General features: G+C 37.4%; 1 pseudogene; it reads right to left on the bottom strand.

Moving 5' to 3' along the window:
* Window positions 1-18,424: 18,424 nt before the first annotated feature.
* On the bottom strand, window positions 18,425-21,675 carry LOC131029388 (pentatricopeptide repeat-containing protein At4g11690-like; annotated as a pseudogene).
* Between the last annotated feature and the right edge of the window lie 472 nt (window positions 21,676-22,147).

Genomic DNA, 22,147 nt, shown 5'->3' with positions numbered 1-22,147 from the left:
ATATGGTAGTCATTACTCTGAAAAGTCTACCAAAACTGTATGAGCACTTTATAGAGACTCTCAACATTACTTCTACTAATGTTGATCTGAAATTTCCAAAGTTATGCACCAAACTTCTGCAGCAGGATCGTTGGAAACAACAATTTGGTAATGATGTTACTTCAACCTCCTCAGAACATGCCTTTGTTGCCAAATCCTTTCACAAGGATAAAGGCAAATCCCAGTCATCCCAATCCTTTTAGCAGAAGGGCTCTTCTCAGTCTCAGGATGGTTTCAAGAAAAAGAAGGTGCAATGCAATTACTGTCACAAATTTGGTCATATGATTAAAGATTGTTGTACCAGATTGGCTTCCGAGCAGTGGAAGCAAGGAGGGTCTCAGCCTAAAGCCAATGTTGTTGAGCACACAGAGCAGAAAGAATCTGCCTTTTATGCCTTCATGGCTAAAAGACCTGTAGATCATGTGAAGTCTTCTGCCTGGTACACTGATTCTGGTGCTTCTCATCATTTCACTCACAGGCGTGACTGGTTTGTTGAGTTCTCCCCCAACACTGATTCAATTATTTTTGGAGGTGGTGAAGGGTACACTGTTGTCGACAAGGGCAACATTCAGATACAATCTGGAGGGAGGAATCTCATATTCCTCAATGTGTACTATGTTCCCAGTATGGAACTTAACCTCCTTTATGTCAGTCAGATTATGCGGCATTCTCCTCAGCTAGATGTTTTCAGTACACATAAGTGCTCGATTGTTGATCATGCTTCTAGCACTACTATAGTTGTGGGCATTGAGGATCGTGGTCTATATAGACTTGTGGATACAGGCGATTCTCTTGAACATGCCTTCGCAGCTAAATCTTCATCTATCAGCAGTCTCTGGCATCTTCGATATGGTTACCTATGTAAATGTTATTGCAATTTCCAATTTAATAAACAAGTTATATGTTTGACGGTGTATTTCAAGTTTTGGTATTATGACTATGACAATAATATTTTTCTTTCGTTTGCTACAGGTATGGAGGATGAACATGTATCGATTTCAATGTCATCTCCTTTATTTTGAATGATGTATAAATAGTAAGATAGCCACAATCAAGTGGCACCTTGATCGGACATGTCTTTTAGACATGTCCGACCAAGATGTCACTTGGTCGTGACTCTTACAACCATCAACCGATCCATAATGATAACTAATCGGTGCTAGTGTAAATGATAACATATCTATAAACATACCCGATAATGAATCGGTATCATTGTTAATGGTAACAGATCTATAAACATACCCGATAATAAATCAGTATCATTGTTAATGGTAACAGATCTATAAACATACTCGATAATGAATCAGTGTCAAAGCAAATGATAATGGATCAATATAAACACACCGATAATGAATCAGTTTAAAGTAAACAATAACAATAACTGTTAGCATTATATGCTATCCGGTTAATACCCCGATAGTATATTAATGCCAATTCATATATGAATCGACATTAATATGCTATTGGGTTACTAGCCCGATAGCATTTAGATTGACGCTTAACATAGTTAAGTAGGTCGTCAATCTAATCCATCATTATCCAATATCAATATCATAATTATGATCAATGTTATAGTCTGATAAACATAAAGCATGAATGAGTAAGCTAATAACAAAATAGAGGAGATTAATGATTTAGGAGAGTCTTATCTTGCAGAAGCTACTAATGCATTAACACTCCCTCTTAGCTTTGGAAGATAGATAAAGTAACCTGCATCACATTTCTTTTCCATAATGTCAGTCTCCAAGAATATATATCATTTATACATATGATATGAAGTACCATCAAGACATAAGATACAAATATAGAGCATCACTCTAAGTATGTGACATAGAGTATCACCCAACCATGTGATATAAAAGATTCATCATTTTATTATGACAAGATATCACCTAAACACGTGATATCAGTATTGCCTAAACACGCAATACTAAGGATAAACATATGAGGATGGTTAAATTCTCATCTTATCTAGATTGTGATATGTGCACAAACATTTTATACAAATGTTTTATCACAATACCATCATGGCACATCCATGACATACCAGAGATCCAACATGATAACTGGTTTGAGAATCATAAGATCATCACCTTATGATGTCTGCATACAAGTGTTCATAATCTGAGAGATTGTCACCTCTTAGATATAAACACAGGGGGTCAAACCCAGAATGTCCCAACATGACAAAAGAAGTTTACACATTAAACATCTTATTAAAGCAGATTATCTTTCTATCATACCTAAACCTTTTCTGTCTGAAGTGATCAACCTTCACTCTGGAAAGTGGTTTGGTCAGAATATCTGTAGTTTGATCTCCTGTGCTAACATATTCCAATTTGATCACATTTTTGTCTACCATGTCTCGCACATAATGGTATGGGATCTCAATATGTTTGGATCTATCATGGAACGCTAGATTCACTAAAAGTTTTATGCAGCTTTGATTGTCGCAATGGATGATAGTAGGTTTCATAGGTTCACCAAACAATCCTACAAGTAACTTTCTAAGCCACACTGCTTCTCGAGCAGCCATGGAGGCTGCAATGTATTCACCCTCGGTGGAACTTTGCACTACAGAATACTGCTTTCTGCTAATCCAAGATATCATGGCTGATCCCAAACTGAAGCAGCACCCAGAGGTGCTTTTCCAGTCAGTCACACTTCCAGCCCAATCTGAATCTGTGAATCCATGTAGATTAAGATCAACTTTCTCATACTTGAGACCAAGATTTAAGGTGCCTTGTAAATATCTCATAATGTGTTTTACTACAACCAGGTGTATCTCCTTTGGCTCACACATAAACTGACTCAAAGCATTTACTGCATAGCAGATATCTGGCCTTGTATTTACTAGATACATAAGAGACCCAATCATTTGCCTGTATAGAGCGGGGTCAGTAGAAGGTGATTCTGTTGCTGCTTCTTTAAGTTTATGAAGATTGGTTTCCATTGGAGCGGTCATGGGTCTGTAGTTTAGCATTCCAAATCTCTTCAGGATGTCCAAGGTATACTTGCCTTGGTTTAGAACAATGTTATCAGAATTCTGCCATACTTCCAACCCTAGGAAATAGTGAAGGAATCTCAAGTCCTTCATATCAAATTCTTTGGATAGCTCTTTCTTGCATTGATCTATAAGGTGATCTTCTCCTGTGATTAATAAGTCATCAACATATAAAATCAATATTAGCATATCACCTTTATTCTGTTTGTAGTAGAGATTAGGATCTGCATCATTTTTAGAGAAGCCTAGTTTTGATAGATATGTGTCAATTCTTTCATACCATGCCCTGGGAGCCTGTTTAAGCCCATATAGAGCTTTCTTGAGTCTACACACATGAGACTTTGCATGATAAATCTCAAACCCTTCAGGTTGCTTTAGGTATACTTCTTCAGATATCTCTCCATTGAGAAAAGTTGTCTTTACATCCATTTGATGTACCTTCCATCCCTTTGTTGTTGCAATGGCTAGCACAGTCCTTATTGAGGTATATCTGGCTACAGGAGCAAATGTTTCTTCATAGTCTATTCCTTCCTTTTGAGAGAACCCTCTGGCTACAAATCTTGCCTTATGTTTTTCAATACTGCCATCTGCTGCATGTTTGATCTTAAAAAGCCATTTAGAAGAAACAACAGATTTCTTAGTTGGCCTAGGAACAATCTCCCATACATCATTTTTCATTATGGATTGATACTCTTCAGACATAGCATCCTTCCATACTTGATGTTTAAGGGCATTTGTTACATTGTCAGGTTCATTTTTAGATAGATCATTCATAAGAGCAACATAGCTAGTAAATTTATTAGGCCTTTTGCTTTCTCTGAAGGTTCCTGAAGGAGCAGCAAACCCCTGAGCTTCTTCTACTGTTTTGGTGGCCCATAGTGGTCTTTTCTTGAGATTTCTAGGTGAGTGTTTATTTTCAGTTTCAGTTTCATCTAGGTTCTCCCTCTGAAACTCAGGAGTAGGATCTTCATCTAAGTTAGAGGTAGGGATTTCAGGTTCTATGAAGCTCTGAGCTCTTTTGAAGGCTAGGTCCTCCTCAAAGATTACATCCCTACTTAGTTCAATAATTCTTTGACCAGGTACATAGATTCTGTAGGCTTTGGAGGTTTCACTATATCCTACAAGCAATCCTCTTTTTCCAGAAGGCTCTAGTTTTAGTCTTTTTTCTTTAGGTACATGGATATAGACAAGACATCCAAATATCCTAAGGTAGCTGATATCTGGCTTAATTTTAGTGAATACTTCCTCAGGAGTTTTGTCTTCAAGATGGGAGTGAGGGCATCTGTTATATATATATACGACGGTGTTGGATGCTTCTGCCCAGAGATTTGTGTTAAGGTTTTGATCTAGAATCATGGCCTTGGTAGCTTTGACTATAGTCCTATTTTTCCTTTCAGCTACCCCATTTTGTTGGGGGTTACAAGGTATAGTGATCTCCCTCTTAATCCCATTATCTCTACAAAATTCTTTAAATGAATCTGATGTGTATTCTCCCCCATTGTCGGTTCTTAGGGTTTTAACTTTGTTTCCTGAGTGGTTTTTAGCTAGTGATTTAAATTCTTTAAACCTATAGAGGATCTCTTCTGATTTTTTATTTTTCAGAAAGTAGATCCAAAGTCTTCCTAGAGTAGTCATCAACAAATATTACATAATACAAGAATCCCCCTAGAGAGGATACAGACATAGGTCCGCATACATCAGAATGAACTAACTCTAGAATTTTACTAGTTTTCCTAGTACTATTTTGGAATGTACCTTTGGTATTTTTACCTAGGGCACATCCTTTGCATGCCTCTGAATGATCTTGCTTTAACTTGGGTAGACCTGTGACAAGGTTTCCCATTGAAGATAAAGCCCTAAAATTTAGATGGCCTAATCTTCTATGCCCAACTTCATTTGCATTAGTGGCTTCATGGATTAGGGCTAGGTTGGGTTTCGTGCACAGTTCATACAAATAGCCCTGTCTCTGTCCAATGGTCTTTGCCTTTTTTATTAAAGAGTTCTTTGGCCAAGCCAATACTCTGTTGTCCATGAATGTCACGTCGTATCCATTATCTTCCAGTGCCGATATAGAGACTAGATTCCTTTTGATGCCGGGCACATATAGTACTCCTTCAAGCCGCAAGGATATGCTTGTCTTCAATTTGATGGTGCAGGTTCCTATTCCTCTGACTGGATGTGTGGAGTCATCTCCGATGGTTACGTCCTCATCACTCTCCTCTGTCATGGAGTCAAGTACTTCTCTGAACCCTGTGATGTGCCTGGATGAACCACTATCAATCACCCATGAGTTGATCTTGTTAGAAGCTTGGCTTGTGAGTGCTGAGTAGAATACATATTTTCCGAAGTCATCTTCCCCTTTAGTCTTTCCTACTTTGGCAAATGTAGCATGTTTCTTGGTTCTTTCCAGGCACTTTGCAACATAGTGTCCGAACTGATCACATCTGTAACATTGAATGTGAGATAAGTCCTTCTTTGAAGTATTCTTGCCTTGACGACCTTTTCTCTTTCTAAACTTGTTCTCCTTTAAGATATCTGAATTCTGAATTTCTAGGTTGAAAAGTCATCGCCACCTCTGAGTCTGTCTTTGGATCTGATAGCGCTGGCCATTGGAGAAATGTGATGTAGTATATAATCTTGTTCTTAAATTTGTTTCACAAAATTGAATAGCCTCAAGTTCGATCAACTTGGCTCTTATACCATGTAAATGTTATTGCAATTTCCAATTTAATAAACAAGTTATATGTTTGACGGTGTATTTCAAGTTTTGGTATTATGACTATGACAATAATATTTTTCTTTCGTTTGCTGCAGGTATGGAGGATGAACATGTATCGATTTCAATATCATCTCCTTTATTTTGAATGATGTATAAATAGTAAGATAGCCACGATCAAGTGGCACCTTGATCGGACATGTCTTTTAGACATGTCCAACCAAGATGTCACTTGGTCGTGACTCTTACAACCATCAACCGATCCATAATGATAACTAATCGGTGCTAGTGTAAATGATAACAGATCTATAAACATACCCGATAATGAATCGGTATCATTGTTAATGGTAACAGATCTATAAACATACCTGATAATAAATAGGTATCATTGTTAATGGTAACAGATCTATAAACATACCCGATAATGAATCAGTGTCAAAGCAAATGATAATGGATCAATATAAACACACTGATAATGAATCGGTTTAAAGTAAACAATAACAATAACTATTAGCATTATATGCTATCGGGGTAATACCCCGATAGTATATTAATGTCGATTCATATATGAATCGACATTAATATGCTATCGGGTTACTAGCCCGATAGCATTTAGATTGACGCTTAACATAGTTAAGTAGGTCGTCAATCTAATCCATCATTATCCAATATCAATATCATAATTATGATCAATGTTATAGTCTGATAAACATAAAGCATGAATGAGTAAGCTAATAACAAAATAGAGGAGATTAATGATTTAGGAGAGTCTTATCTTGCAGAAGCTACTAATGCATTAACAACCTGAACATTCATTATCTTGCACATCTTGTTTGAGTAGACTTAGTACATGGTCTACTTGATATTCAGACTCAAAATCATCACATTTGTGAAGCTTGCCAAGCTGGGAAGCAGCACCGGACACCGTTCAAGAATGGTGACTCATGGCGAGCCTCTAAGGTATTGCAGTTGGTCCACGCTGGTGTATGTGGTCCTATGAATACTACTTTTATTACTGGGTGCAGGTATTTCTTGCTTTTTGTTGATGATTTCAGTCGTAAAATGTGGGTATATTTCCTTAAGCAAAAATCAGATGTGTTTACTATATTTCAGAAATTTAAGGCCTTAGTAGAAAAAGCGTTTAGTTCTTCTATTATTACTCTTAGGTCTGATAATGGGGGGGGAAGTTTTGTTCTTCTTCTTTCTCTACTTTCAGTGATACACATGGTATAAAACGTCAGTTAACCACACCATACACCCCTCAGCGAAACGACATTGTAGAACGTCGTAACCACACCATTACAAAAATGGCTAGGTCTATGATGGAACATAGAAACATTCCTAAGAAATATTGGGTAGAAGCAGTGTTCACAATAGTCTATCTTCTTAATAGGTCACCCACTCATGCTGTTAAAAATAAGACTCCTGAGGAAGCATGGTCTGGTCGCAAACCTAGGATCAGCCATTTGAAAGTTTTTGGCTCTTTAGCTTATGTGTGGATTCTTGATGCCAAGCGCACTAAGCTGGATTCCAAGAGTCAGAAGCTCATGTTTACAGGGTACAGTGACAACCATAAGGCTTACTGACTGATTGATGTAGATTTTGATCGTCTTATCTTCAGTCGTGATGTTGTCTTTGATGAAGAGCGAGGACCATTTCAGCTTTCCTCATCCCAACAACATTCTGAGGATCAGCCTTTGAAGGCTTCTGACTTATGTATTTGTCTTCCATTTGGTTCACCTGATGGGAGGGATGATCTAGATTCTATATTTGATGATGCACTACCTAAGTTTCCTCCGAAAGATGCTCATCTTCCTCCTCCTCCTGATCTTGATCTGCTTCCTCTTCCAGTTATTCCTCCTGCTCCTAATGTTGGCACATCTACTCTTCAGCCTAAATGGTGGGCTAAGACCATCAACGATCTTCGTCCTGATGAGCTCATTGAGGGTAGAGCTTCCAGAAATAAGGGCAAACAGCAAAACACAATTAATTTTTCTCTTATGGCTAACATCTACAGTATCTATGAGCCTCAAACATATACAGAGGCCAAAGGGATTCGAGAGTGGGAACAGGCAATGGATGTTGAGTTCCAAAGTCTTCAGAAGAATCACACTTGGGTTCTTTCAGATCTTCCTCCAGGAAAGAAACCCATTAGCTGTAAATGGGTATATAAGGTCAAGTATCATGCAGATGGTACCTTAGATAAATATAAGACCAGATTAGTTGCTTGAGAATTCACATAGCGAGAAGGCATTGACTATGAGGAGACTTTTGATCCTACTGCCAAGATGAGTACTATTCGTCTTCTTCTCGCCATTGCAGCTCAGTATGGTTCGAAAGTCCATCAGATGGACGTGAAGAGTGCCTTCCTCAATGGTGAATTGCAGGAAGAAGTCTACATGATGCAGCCTCCTGGTTTCAAGGTTGCCGATTCAAAACCGCAAGTGTGTAGACTCCGGAAAGCACTATATGGACTTAAATAGGCTCCTCGAGCATGGTACATAAAAATTGATCAGTACTTGGTTGCTCATGGCTTTCAGAGTAGTCCTTCAGACAATAATGTATATATCAAACACTCTGGTAATGATATTCTCTTTCTTGTTGTCTATGTGGATGACTTGATCATTACTGGGAATTCAACACATTTGATTTCAGAAATCAAACAGGATTTGTGCAGCACTTTTGATATGACAGATTTAGGACTTCTTCATTATTGTTTGGGTGTTGAGGTTTGGCAGACTGATAGTAGCATCTTCCTTTCTCAATCTAAGTATGCCAGAAGCTTGCTTGACCTGTTTCAAATGCAGGATTGCAAACCCGCTTCCACACCTATGGAGACTGGTCTGAAATTCTCAACCAAGTCTGATTTTCCTCTTGTAGATGAAACACAATTCAAGCAACTAGAGGGCAGTCTCATCTATCTCACTACCACTAGACCTGACCTCAGTTTTGCAGTGAGCTACATCTCACGCTTCATGACGGCCCCCAGGGTTGATCACTGGGTAGCAGCGAAGCGTGTCCTGAGCTATGTGAAAGGCACCTCGGATTATGGACTTCTTTACACTAGGAGTGATAATCCTAGACTCAGTGGGTTCATAGATTCAGATTGGGCATGCTCAGTTGATGACAGGAAATCAACCTCTGGATATGTGTTCAGTTTGGGATCTGGTGCAGTCACCTGGACTACTAAGAAGCAGTAGGCAGTGGCTTTCTCTTCGACAGAAGTAGAGTATAGAGGAGTTGTTAAGGTAGCTTGTGAGGCAGTTTGGCTTCGCCGAATGCTTGGAGATATGCAAATATCTCAAGCAAGTCCGACTCCCTTGTTTTCGAACAATTAGGGAGTTCTCAAACTTGCCAAGAATATAGTCTTCCATGAGAGAACCAAACATATAGAACGTCATTGTCACTACATTCAGCAATTGGTTGAAGACGGATCCATTCAGTTGTTGTATGTTCCTACCTCAGAGCAGTCAACAGTTATTTTCACCAAACCCCTCAGTCCAGATAAGTTTGTAAAATTCAGGGGGTCTATTGGTGTAGTTGATAGATTGAGCATTAAGAGAGGGTATTGGAATAATAATTTATTATTTTATTATTAATGCTCAATATTGTAAACTTAGTGTAAATATCTTAATAAGATCTTGCTCGATCTTATTGGCAGTTTCTTTTTAGAAACTTGCCTTCTTGTAATTCTTTGTAATCATATTTCTTGAGCGTTTGCTCATTGTTAATATTCATTCAATTTTTTACCAATTACTTGCGTAATACCTCCTTCTCCTTAAATTCTGCAAACTTAATAGCAAGATCCTTGTCCATAAGCAATTGCAAGTAATCTGATTTCATCCTTTCAAAGGCTTCTTTAATCATGCTCAACTGAGTGCTAGTGATTCCACTTGGAACTCCCTTGTGTCTCTCAATTTGTGTTTTCCAAGTAAAATCATCAATGTACTTGTGAGATTCATCAGCCCTAGTTAGGACTTGTATAACCCTTTCCTTTATGACTAATAATTTGTCCTTCAAATCTTGCAATGCTAAAGGTTTTTGTTCAATTTCATCTAAGGTACATGAGTTGTCACCCATTAAATTTTATGATTGGTTGTCAACTGTAAAAACATTATCAAACTCAACTGTCTCACTAGATGATGGCATGCACTCTTCATAAAGCTCATCTGGGGCAGCAACTGAGTGGGTTTATTAAAGAAGTTTTTATCTTCTCCTACTTTATCAATAATGACTTGTAAATCTCCAATGAAGAGTTTGAAAAACCTATCACCTGAAGCAATTGTTTCTTCCTTCAAATTACCCACCTTAGCTAAGTGAAAGTCATTATCCTTTTTGCTTTCATCATGCCCAGTAAGAGATGTATTCAAGGTTGTAATTTTAGCTTGCTCCTCATGAGACATGGAAGCATTCTCATCTGTAATTTTGCCCTCATTACCACTTGGCTGCAATGCATCATCTTCCGTATTAATTTCACAAATATGATCAAGTGTTTAAGCCTTCTGACATCTGAAACAAATTTTCTCTCCTCATTTGGTTTTTGCTCTTTTTCGGAGATCCTGAAACCTGTAAACCCATGGAGTTTAGTTCATTTTCAGTTATTTGTTCCTTGACCCTTTCAATTTTCTACTCAATCAACCCTTTGGAGTACTCATAAGCACAAGGTGAGACAACCAGCTCCTTTCTCCAAATAGCTAACAAATCTGATTGCAACTGCCTGCAAATATCCTGATCCTCATCTAGGATCATGGACAATATGTCGAACATATTTGTCTTCACCTTATCTGAATGGTGTTTCCTGATTTCAACAATGAAACAATTGAACATTTGAAGAATCATTTTTTTACTTTTGAGATCCAACATAACGATGAATAATCCAGTACTTGCTAAAAATTCTAAAATCTTAGCCCTCTTACCAAAAGTAGGGGCTTTGACATCATGTAACCCATGTAATGCTCTCCACAATCAGTTATAGAACCCTCTTCAATATGTTATCATTATAGGGTGCTACAGAAGAAGTTATTCTTATAATCTCACTGAAACAAGTAGCCACTGCAAGTCTGAATTCTTCATAAGATGTTCTAGTAACCTGTGCTGGACCAAAGCAAGCATTGAGGGCTACAAAGCCCAAATCAGAAGCCTCCGATCCGATTGGTCTACTTTGGACAAATATGAGTCTAATTCCTGCGACTTAGAGAGAACACCATCAAGAAGTTTAACGGATTCCAATTGCAAACCAATTACATAGAGCCAGTTTCCTATTTCCTTTTCTTTCTGCAAGTCCCTTCGCTGAACACCATTAAATGTATCATTGAGTTCTTTTGAAAAAAGAACATTTTTCCGATCTGCCATTGTCTTCATTTTGTTTTCTCCAACTGAATGTCCTACCAAATCTGATGTACACTTCCACAGTTTGTAAGATGCTACCTCTGTTTGATTACCAATGTGACTCTTGTTGTTTTCTGAAATGTCTTACCCCAAATTGCAACCAAAATTTTTGCACCGTCTTTCTTGGTTATGTGAAAATCAGTGTTTTTCTCTAATCCCTTGCATACAACCCAAGTGCTGATGTCTTTCTTCTTATTATAGAGGTATGAGTTTTGTTAATACCTGGTGCGTGACTTGGAAAAAACACAATATAGCTTACAGAAAACAATATGCCAAACTTATGGTCATTTCAACAAACAGTTGGTGTGCGTTCATTGATGGAGGAAACATAATAAATGCATTCATTGGCAACAGCTATGCATATCTTTTCCAATCCATTAATGGTCACAACTCCAAGTTATATACAAATTTATTGCTTGTAATAAAGCAGAGAATGAATCGATTTTTGGCATTCAACAAACATGAACTAAGCCAAACCAAACAACATCATTAAGGAACCCGATTCTGTGAAATACGCTGTGACAGTGTATCTGCCGTGTGCTACGTCTAGCAACTCCAAATTCTCCCACGTTTAGCACTGAAACTGTGAATCACCCAGGTCACTACTAGGCATCTTCTAATCCTGCATCTTCTAAATCCCTCCAGCACTGTGAATCGTTGAGTTTGTAATTCCGTGGCAGTTCCTGAATTCAACGGCTAACCCAATGCCATTAACCTGCCACTTTGGAGGATTGCTTTCAGTTCCCAAGGCCATGACCCTGCTGAATACGTAAACTAAAACTATGCCCAAAATCAACTTTCCCTTCATGTCCCTCGGAGAAAATGAAATCGATGGACACCTGTGTTGAAGATTGTCCACTAGGGTTCAACAAAGAATCAATAGAATAATGGCGTTATATAGGCGTTAGGCACTTATAAATGAGAGCACAATCCCCTCCTATCGTCCACAGTATAAATTCTCAGGTCACCAACCCGACTCGGGTCTTTCCTCGATCAAAAGGACATGTTGCACAACAACTAATCAAAATCTATTCTGAAATATTAGTAGTGTTCACCACACATACTCTCCGTTACCAAATTTTTATTTCAATGATGTCCAAGCTGCTTCTGTTGCCTGATAGATGCCCACGACTAACGAATCATATGTGCCAAGGAGTCGTTATCAGTGAATCAGCCACGAACTTGGAAAGGCCTGATACTTTTTATGATTTATGAATATTTCAAACTCAGATTTTCCACCCCAACTTGAAAGGGAGTGGATAACGAGCCAAGGTAAAACCCCCGAACCGGCACTACAACCATCCAAAAAAGTATGCACAGAAGCTCACACCCAAAACGCGGCTCAATAAGGAGAAATATTTCCAATCGGAAATATTATTATTGGTTTCCACGGCGCCAGTAATAATCAGTTTCGAAAGAGTTGCTTCAACTACCAGGGAAGATGGAAAGTGCTGACAAATACATTGAGACTGGCATCGTATAAGATAGAGTCAATATCGCAGAAGTCTCTCCAGTCAAAGGAATTTGATGGAAGCAATGAACGTCTTCTAAACACCACGATTCTTTATTCATACCAATTGCCACTCGGGGAAAACAACAACAACATTAAAATAGGAGCGGTTAACCACAATGGAATTTAATCTGCCATGCCCGAAGGGCTATATTGCCAAACTAAAGATCTTCAAGCGACCAAGCAAGACTTTACTTGCCAAAGAAAAAGATCGTGATGAAAGATAGCAGTATGAAGCCGTTCCCTCTTCAATTAACCCCAGAAGAAATTTGTCGGACGGCGGTTGCCTGTTGCGGAAGGAAACTCTGACGACACAAGCTCATAAATAATATTCATCAAACTTTCTAATGACTAAGTCGACAATTTTATTAAGTTATTTTATTTGAATATATCATTAGCTACACCAAACAACCAAGCCTGCACTCATATGTGACTCATAGACTTCACAGGCTGGCAGGAAAACCAGTTCTGATACCACTAAAAAATTCTTTTAGAATACTTGTTCTAAAATTTTCACACAATGATTCACAGAAATATTAACAACAAATCTGCATGCAAATGATTTCAATACACCATCAAATTAACTGATGATCATTAATTTTCAAACTGAAATAATAATTCTGAATTTAGAAATAAACATGGCATTAAAATCCTTAGTAGAACAACAATAGAAATTACCAATCTCAACCACAGCATTCACAATTGGATTGGACAACTAGCAAAAAGCATTTGAAGCACATGTAAGTCACCTGCATAACTCCAACTCCAACTGACAATGGATTTCCGTCCATTGCCTTCAAGCTCGAGGGTTTAAGTCCTCAAACCTGCTGAAAACTAGAGCTTCCCATAAACTTTCCAAGAAAATCAATTTCCAAACATAAAACGAAGCATGTCCAAAACGATCCTCTCCACGTTATTAAATAGGCCAACCTTGTGACTCTTTATTCACCCACTGAGTGTCTCTTGGAATTCCTTTTTAATATTTTAGTGACTTTACTTTATAATTTGATATTGTCATTAAAGTTATTTTAATCTGCATTAAATAATAATTAAATTAAGTTGTCTTTAAAGTTATTATGTTTTGACAACTTAAACTTAATTATTTAATGGATTTCCTAAGGGGACATTACACGATCTGCCGACTTTGACACTTGGACTTCAAATTCAATAATGTGCTCTTCTAAATTGCCTGCCAGGTCCATGTTTAAAGTTATTTCCTTCATGGCTTTATTACCTTCGAGCACGTCCTCCAAGGTACACATATATGAAATTGTGATCGTCTTATGAGCACGTGTCATTTCCCTTCATTGACAATCCAAACCATGGATGCTTTCAACAATTGCTCTTATTAGTCATTTATATTGTCGGCCATGTCGGCAGTTATATGAACTTTTAAACCAATTTAATTATACAGAAAAGAGGGTGACATCCCCGACTACAAAGTGAACTTAGAAATTCGCATTCATGTGTACACGAGCATGTGTTGCAATATAGCTTGGCTCTTGAGATGCAAAATTTTAAAATTTAAAATTTGGCCAACTTGAAAAATTACAGATAACACATGTCAGTCAAATACAGATTGTCAAAGAAGAGGATATTCAGTCCACCACACATAGTAATCCATTGCCTCCAAGGTGACATCAGTCAACGTCCACAATCTGCTAGAGAAAGCTCTTTCAAATGCCAACCCAAATAAAAGAGTATTTCAGTAACAAATACATCAGTAATACTCATCATCCCTGCAACTAATAGTACTTCTAACTTGTGCATCTTCTTCAGCGCAGGCCATACTTGAATGCTTGTAGCCGATCACACTCCTCCAAATGCAAGTCCCTAATTGTGTTTAATGAAAGGCAGCTTAAACAAGGAAATCCCACAGATGGGCAAGCAAAAGCAGCTTGCACTAAACAATTTGTTAAACCGTGTCCACACATGCCTAACCAAAGCACCTCTAAATTAGTGGTTAAAAATTGTGCCACCAGCTTGGTAAGATCTATGTTTGATACAAGATAACAATTTAGAACACATATCTCTTTTTGAGACCCTGTGATGAACAATCATAGAACCTGAGGAGTCACCTTTTATGATACACAGAAAGCCCAACAGATTTGTTCTTTGTTGCATAAGGGATTCCTTACAATGACTAAGTAAATTCAACATGTTTGCACAAGACACGCAAGAACAATTCATCAAGTGGAGGAGATTGAGTTTGGATTTTGAAGTCTTTATCTTACATAAGCACCCATTCAATTAAAGAAGCAGATTTCCCACTTTCAGCAAGTTTTTCCTTCTGAGCTGCCAATGCTGTTGCTCTTTCTTCTACCAAGTATCTGGTAGTAGAAAATGAATCAGGCCATCTCTTCTCTCTTCATCACTTCTGCCTTTGATATCAGGCTGAGACCTTTGCTGAGAAGCTAAAAATTGTTTCTCTTCAGACTTAAAGAAAGCAAAATGTGTAGCCCACCTTAGTGCTAATGTATTAAAACTATATCTAGTTGAAACTCTATTATTCCGGTTTCAGTCTACAGGAGCAATAATTACTTCCATTACATATTTTGTCTTTGTTTTTGTTGTGTATTTTATTGACCATCTTCAACAGCTGGATCTGCTGTTCACCCATTCAGTTTTCTGCATTTCAAAGAATTTATTTATTCCAGCAATATCCATATGAAAGATTTCTCATTTCCCCATTGTTGTTAGGTCTACCCTTGGCACTCATCATATCCTCCTTATCAGATTCATCATCCAAAGAAGATTTTCCTTTCTCAGACTCATCATGAGAAACTTTTACTTGCTTGTGTGATGTTGTATGTTTCTGCTCTTGATGACAGTGACTGTTTCCAGGGCCTCCATCCGACTTTACCTCTTCCTTATTTTAAGCATTTTCCTTGCTATGCTTATCAGCTAATGCATGTGCTAACTCAGCTTCCCTAGATTCTTCCACATATACATGTCTTCTACCATGGGCTTCCAAAGGCATGCACATGCATTTCCAGACCAATTAAATATCTGACTTCTAGTCAGTATTGCCTGCCCTGCTAGCATAATTTTATCACGATCCTTGGTATACAGATAAGAAAATGCTCAAACAACAAAGCCCACAAGATAAAAATGTATAGCTCTGGAAAACCTCTCTCTGGTCTCCATACATGTTGAATCATACCTAGTTATTGAAGAACTCAGTGTTATTACAGCTGCTGATCCATAAACTATAGATGAGCAGTTTGACCTTTTTGTGACTTGCCTGGGCCAGTGTGCCTAGCTGTTTTGAGCTCTGAATCTTTGTCAACTAACACTTGTCTCTTTTTTGGAAAGCCTGTTGGGATTCTATTTTGTAGTTGGTTCCCACCTTGAATGCTTGCTTTGTAATGAGATGGTGTCAAAATTGTGCAACAAATCTTTGCTACTATCTTCCTTATTTTTTGCATGGTAATCCAACAGGCAAGCAAAATGTTTACTTTCCATTGCTGACTTGGAAATTTTTAAAATATTTGTAGCAAAGATTAAGATTATTAGTAGAACAAGAATCAATTGAAACATCCTTCAAAGATTTGTGCCCGTCAACATAGCTACCTTGTAAACCATTCTCTCACATGGAAATGGTTCCATCTTTTCAATGTTCAAGATCGTGATGAATGTTTCCAAGACATTGCTAGAAACCAACGAGTATTCTTTTAAATATTGGATCTTTGCATTCAACATATAATCTACTTCTCATTCTGTCCATTGAGAAAAACACCTCACTTGTGTAAGCACTCATTGATATTTCTACTGCCATCAAAAGTAGGTGTATTACTTTCTTCACTTTCTGTTTCAAATCTCTAATGTCATCCTTTCAATTGTTGCCATGGGTGATTTCACTTTGTCACTTTTCCCTGAGTATCTCCTAGAAATTGTCAAAGTTACCATAGCTCTGAAGTCTTTTGATTTCCCTTGATACTTTGTAATGAGTGTGTCTAACCCTTATATGGTAACTGTCTCAGAATCTGATTTTTCACTCTTTTGTAAAAACATGGGACTAATGGGTTTGTGAATGGAACCCATTTGACTAACTGCTGGTCAATTATGTGAAGCTGAGTTTTCCACTCTTCATGGTTTTCTAGATGACTTTGGATTTGCACGCTACTCTGAAGCTGCAACTTTCATTTCATTCTACTAGATTGATGATTCTATCTTGGCTCCTCCTATTTTCCATCAGTGTGTCTTGAAAAAGATCTGCTCTTTTTCCTTCTACCATAATTCTCAAAATTCCATCCATGAGTCACAGGCTGGCAGGATCACACCTCTGGTACTAGTGTAAAGTCCTAGACTAGTTGCACAAACAAAAAAATCAAAAAAAACTTGAACAGCATTTTTTTTTATTGCAGACACATATGATCAATGGAAAACTACAATATTGGTCTGATACAACTCACTGGGTGTACCCAGTATACAAATGGGTCTCCTTTGAAGCTACTGAATGGTCTCCAGCATGCAGACTGAATGTTCCAGTGTTCCTGGACATGCTACACGACCCTGCTGTCGCCTTGCCCTGCACAAATCTGCTAGTTGCCCTGCTACTCTGATTGTCTCCTGATGGTTTTCATCCCCAAGAGAACAGTACATCCGCCCAAGGCTTTGTCCCAAGCACTAAAGCTGCTGTCACAGCATCAAACTGAGTTTTAGTTTTTAATTTCCAAAAGGTCCCTTCACTTTTTCCTTACAGGCTGTTTTGTAAGCCCCACTCTCAGCAACCCCAATCATAGGAAGTCAGTACACAAACAGTGGCAACTAACTGACAATAAACTCCTCAATCATGGCAGCTAACTGACCAATAACATCTTCAAATATTTGGTGTTAACTAACACTGCTTAAAGACTGACTATTTGCACACTGCTGAAAGAGCTGACAGAAATAGCTCCTAACTGAAAGATACACATACTCAGCCGCTTCTAGCTGAAAGTAACTATAATTCTGAACGCCATATTATCCAATTATTCGGGCGTAAACATCTACTGACAAGACACTTAGTGCTGCAGATTAGAAGGGGACATTACACTGTGGTATCACAACAAGAAATCCTTGTTCAATTTGCACAATATAGAATTCATGATAAGCGATGGGGGTTCTTAAACATTTGTGTTTGCAGATATAATGCTACTCTTGGCCAGATGCTTTTCATTCTTATTACAAATTTCTTTCAAAGCATGGGGGACTGATTGGAAACCCCAATAACTTATCAATGAAAGAGTATCTGTGTCCACATAATATAAACCTTCCTTATACAGAATCCCAATTAAAATTGCATATCATGTGGACTTTTAATGAATACAGGAGTTTCATTACTATTTGATAATCATACAACTGTATAAGATTGCAAATTTTGCCAAAAAAGTAATATAATTCATTCCTTTTGAAGTTGTAGAAGGCGTTCGTTGTAACAGAATGTAATGGATATGTTTTCCTGTTTCGAAAGTATTGAACTTCATCATCATTCAGATTATATAGCAATATCAACCTTTAGGTAGATAAAGTCTGCTGCATGAGGAGCACACTTTTCGTTTTTATGAGACACATTTCAATTTAAACAAAAAACACAGAATAAAATGTGTGAATATCTAACTAAAAAAGTGTAGCTTCATACAACCCTAGAATCGCATTATGCTAAGTCCTCAAACAAGATTACTGAACGATTTGACATTCTAAAAAGTTGATAAATAAAAAGAAAAATAAATAAATTCTTACTTTCCTACAAGACTAGATGACATTTGCCACGATTGTTTTAATGATGGATTCGTCAGTATAGATAGTAAATTTGTACGAACTGGCATTCTAGTGTTACAAACTGTGTAAAGCAACTGAATTATAACTTTGTTTCACCCATTTGACGAGTGTAAATAAGGAAGCTTATTCACAAAGAGTGTTTTTTGTAAAGGACATTTAAAAAATCTTAAAATGTAACCATGTTCAAAAGAAACTTATGTTTGCATGAACAGAATACCAATACCATCTTGTCCATCACTTTTAAATGAATTGGATCCTTGATATGACTGTCACTGTAAACTACTTCCATTGAATAAAAACATCATTTCCTCTGAAATTTTAGTACAATTTCTAGCGGGGCCAAAAACACGCATTGCAGATGCAATTAATCATAATGCTTCTGGCAGATTAACTGTTGCCTTATTTCAGAAGTTTTCACAGAATCATACTCTGAGATCCTATATCACATACCAGAATCAACAACCAAATGTCTAATATTGTAGGTAGGGACCTCCGAGCATGAACAAGTGTCAACTAGCTTCCTGAAAATAGTAAACATTAGAAAGCTATCATATGAATCTTTGAGTTACTATCTGGCAGTACCATAGTAGAAAGAACTGAACCAGATATCTCTTCCTTCACCTAGAGAGAGAGCCAAAAAATAAAATAAAACCATCACTATTTATGCGTTAAATCTCTCCCATATACAAAACAAACTTCACGTATCTTGAGAAGATCAATATCTTGAAAGTGCAATCAGAAGATCTTTTGGAGGAAACAAGGGCTTGCCTTCAAAGGTTTTATTTTAATGATCCCCCTCATGAAATCATTCAAAAATCAATCCATCAAAGCAAATTTCCCCTGCCTCAAAACTTGAAGCCATAATTGAATCCAAAAATTCAAAGGTTGTCTAACCTTTTGATCAGTGACATAATAACTGCCAAACTTTTAGAAGCAGAATATGTTACCTTGCTCAGCTCAAGGTTTAAAGTCTATAAACAAACTCAGTTGAAGTGCTTCAGGTAGAAATTGTGTGAGTGTTTTTGTATCAGCATTTCCAATCACACTCCATGATTCATCATCAGTATGAAGAAGAAATTGGTAGAAACTGTGTGAGGGTCTTTGTATCAATGTTTCAGATCAAATTGGTGGAAACTGTGTGAGAGTTTTTGTATCAACATTTCAGAACACACTCCGCGATGCTGATGTAATTGACACAAAAACTCTCTAACAGTATCTACCAGAAGTACTCCAACTCATCCAAATGGAATGTGGAAATATCACATCTATAATTTCAAAAAATTGTCAACCTTGCAAATTGGCACCAAGCACAGCCAAATAAGTTGTAGCACAGGGATTCAAGCCAGATTTAACCATTTCCTCCAGAAGTTCATTGGCCTTTATCGAACTCCCTTCCTTGGAAAGGATTTCAATGGCAATGCTGTAGCTAGCAATATTGGGCACTATGCGTTTTTCTACCATTTCCCTGAACAGACCATAAGCTCTTTCTGAATTGCCTTCTTTCTAGTAACCATAAACCAAAGTATTATAAGTCACATCATTAGGATCCATTCCCTTCTCTTGCATGACATTGAACAATCGATTTGCATCGCTCATCCTACTTCCTTTGCAGAGCCCATTTATGAGAGCACTGTAAGTAACAACATTGCTCTTCAAACCCATTTCCTCCATATCATTCTGCAGCTTAAAGGCGTTTTCCATATCATTTTCTTTGACGTATGCATCAATAAGGGATGTATAAGTAAAAGTACTCGGCGCCAAACCTCTTTCATGCATTTCTTCTAAGAGTCCAATTGCTTCTGGTAATTTCCCAACCTTGCAAAATCCATGGATTAAAGTATTATAACTAATAACATTAGGATTCAAGCCCCTGCTTTTCATCTTTGCCAAAATATTCTTTGCTTTTCCCACATTTCCTTCTTTGCAATGACCATTAATAAATGTATTGAAAGTAACGATATTAGGAACCAGACCCGCAGTCACCATTTCTTTCAAAGCTTTGCGAACATCCTTCAATTTTCCAACTCTGCAGAGCCCATCAATGAGTGCATTGTAAGTAACAACATTATGCATCACTTCCTTTGATCGCATCTCACGAAACAAATCAAAGGCTTTCATCAAATTGCCCTCCTTGCAATGTGCATCAATCAATGAATTGTATGTAAACAGATTTGGGGTTATTCCTTTTTCATCATTTCGTTATGGAGTCTAAAGCCCTCCTGCATAAACCCTTTCTTGCAGTATCCATTTATAAGACATGTATATGTAAACTCATTGGGAACCAAGCCCCTCCCAAGCATTTCATCAAACAGTTTGTTAGCTTCCTCAATATCTCCTAACTTAAAGAAACCATCGATGAGAGTAGTATACGTAACCACATTGGGAGCACAACCTTTTCTCTCCATCTCATCAAATAATTCTTTTGCCCTTTGCATATCACCTTGTTTACAGCAAGCACTAATCATCATACTAGAAGTGTAAACATCAGGCAAAACCTTCCCCCTAAAAAGCTCTTCATAAATCCTCCAAGCCACATCTACCTTACCCGATTTTAACATGGTACTGAGGAGTTCATTGCAAGTGTTTATACACGGAACAAAATCACGGTTTTGCATCTGGTCAAGAGAAATAAGGAGCTCTGGGATCATTCTAGCTTGAGAATATATACTAATTATCATATCAAATACAACATGGGTTGAGTTACATTGTTTGTGGTTATCTACCAAATTTTCAATTACACCGGTAATAGTAAGAGAATTTAGATAATTTGCCTGCAATAACCTGTTGCAGGAGGCTCTGTGCTTCAGCGAGCATCCTGGCATTGGCAAGGATTTGGAGAATAAAGGAAGTAGGCTCAGGAGTGTGCTGAAAACCTTGCTGAGTTGCCCACAGGAAAAACCTTAAAACCTTCCTGGGATTTTCGCTTTGATTATACATGTAATACAGCACATTTGATATACTCAATCTGAAAGCCATTTGCCTTTGCCTTTTCTTTCAGCATGGTTCACATATGATTAGGATGTATATGTCTCATTTCTTCTATTTGATTCTATTTACGCACCACAAAGTCATTAGTAGCTGATTATGCTGCTTGTTGTATCAGTTCATTTGCCTCAATCTTATGGTTTGTGGGCAGCTTTGGAGGAAAATGTTCTGGTACGCTATGCTATATCTCATTCTTCACTGCATCCCTCTTTCTTGGCAATTCTGGATCCCAAACACATCCAAATTCACCTGGATGTTCAACCAGCGTTCACTCTTGCTCCAAATTTTATGTTCCGTGAGATTTTTATTTAATTTTGTTTTTATTTTGAGAGATATATTTAAATATATTTAATCATCTCTTATGTTCTTATATATTTATACATTTGTCCAATTCAATTATTTATTACTTCTACACTAGCATTAATGTCTACGTACAAACTATCGTGTGCAAACTAATCTCTTTTCAACCCTGAGACTAGTCTATGATCATAGAGTTGTCCTCATAGTCATTGACTCAACCCATCTTATTTCAATTCTTTTAGTTCATAAACCACTTCCTATTTTTAACCTTCCCATCTAGTGCTCATTAAAGACAAGCTTGCGTAATATGTTATCATGTCTTTGTATTTAAAGGTGTTAAATATATTCATTCTAATTATTTGGATCATTTGAAAAAAGCATATAATTTGAATATCTTTCACATATGTGTACACTTAATTTAGTATTTGAAAAGGAATTTAGT

This window comes from Cryptomeria japonica, chromosome 3 (assembly GCF_030272615.1).
Source record: "Cryptomeria japonica chromosome 3, Sugi_1.0, whole genome shotgun sequence".
Taxonomy (NCBI): Eukaryota; Viridiplantae; Streptophyta; class Pinopsida; order Cupressales; family Cupressaceae; genus Cryptomeria; species Cryptomeria japonica.
Note: the sequence above shows the minus strand (reverse complement) of the source record. Positions and strands in the feature narration are given on the sequence as shown.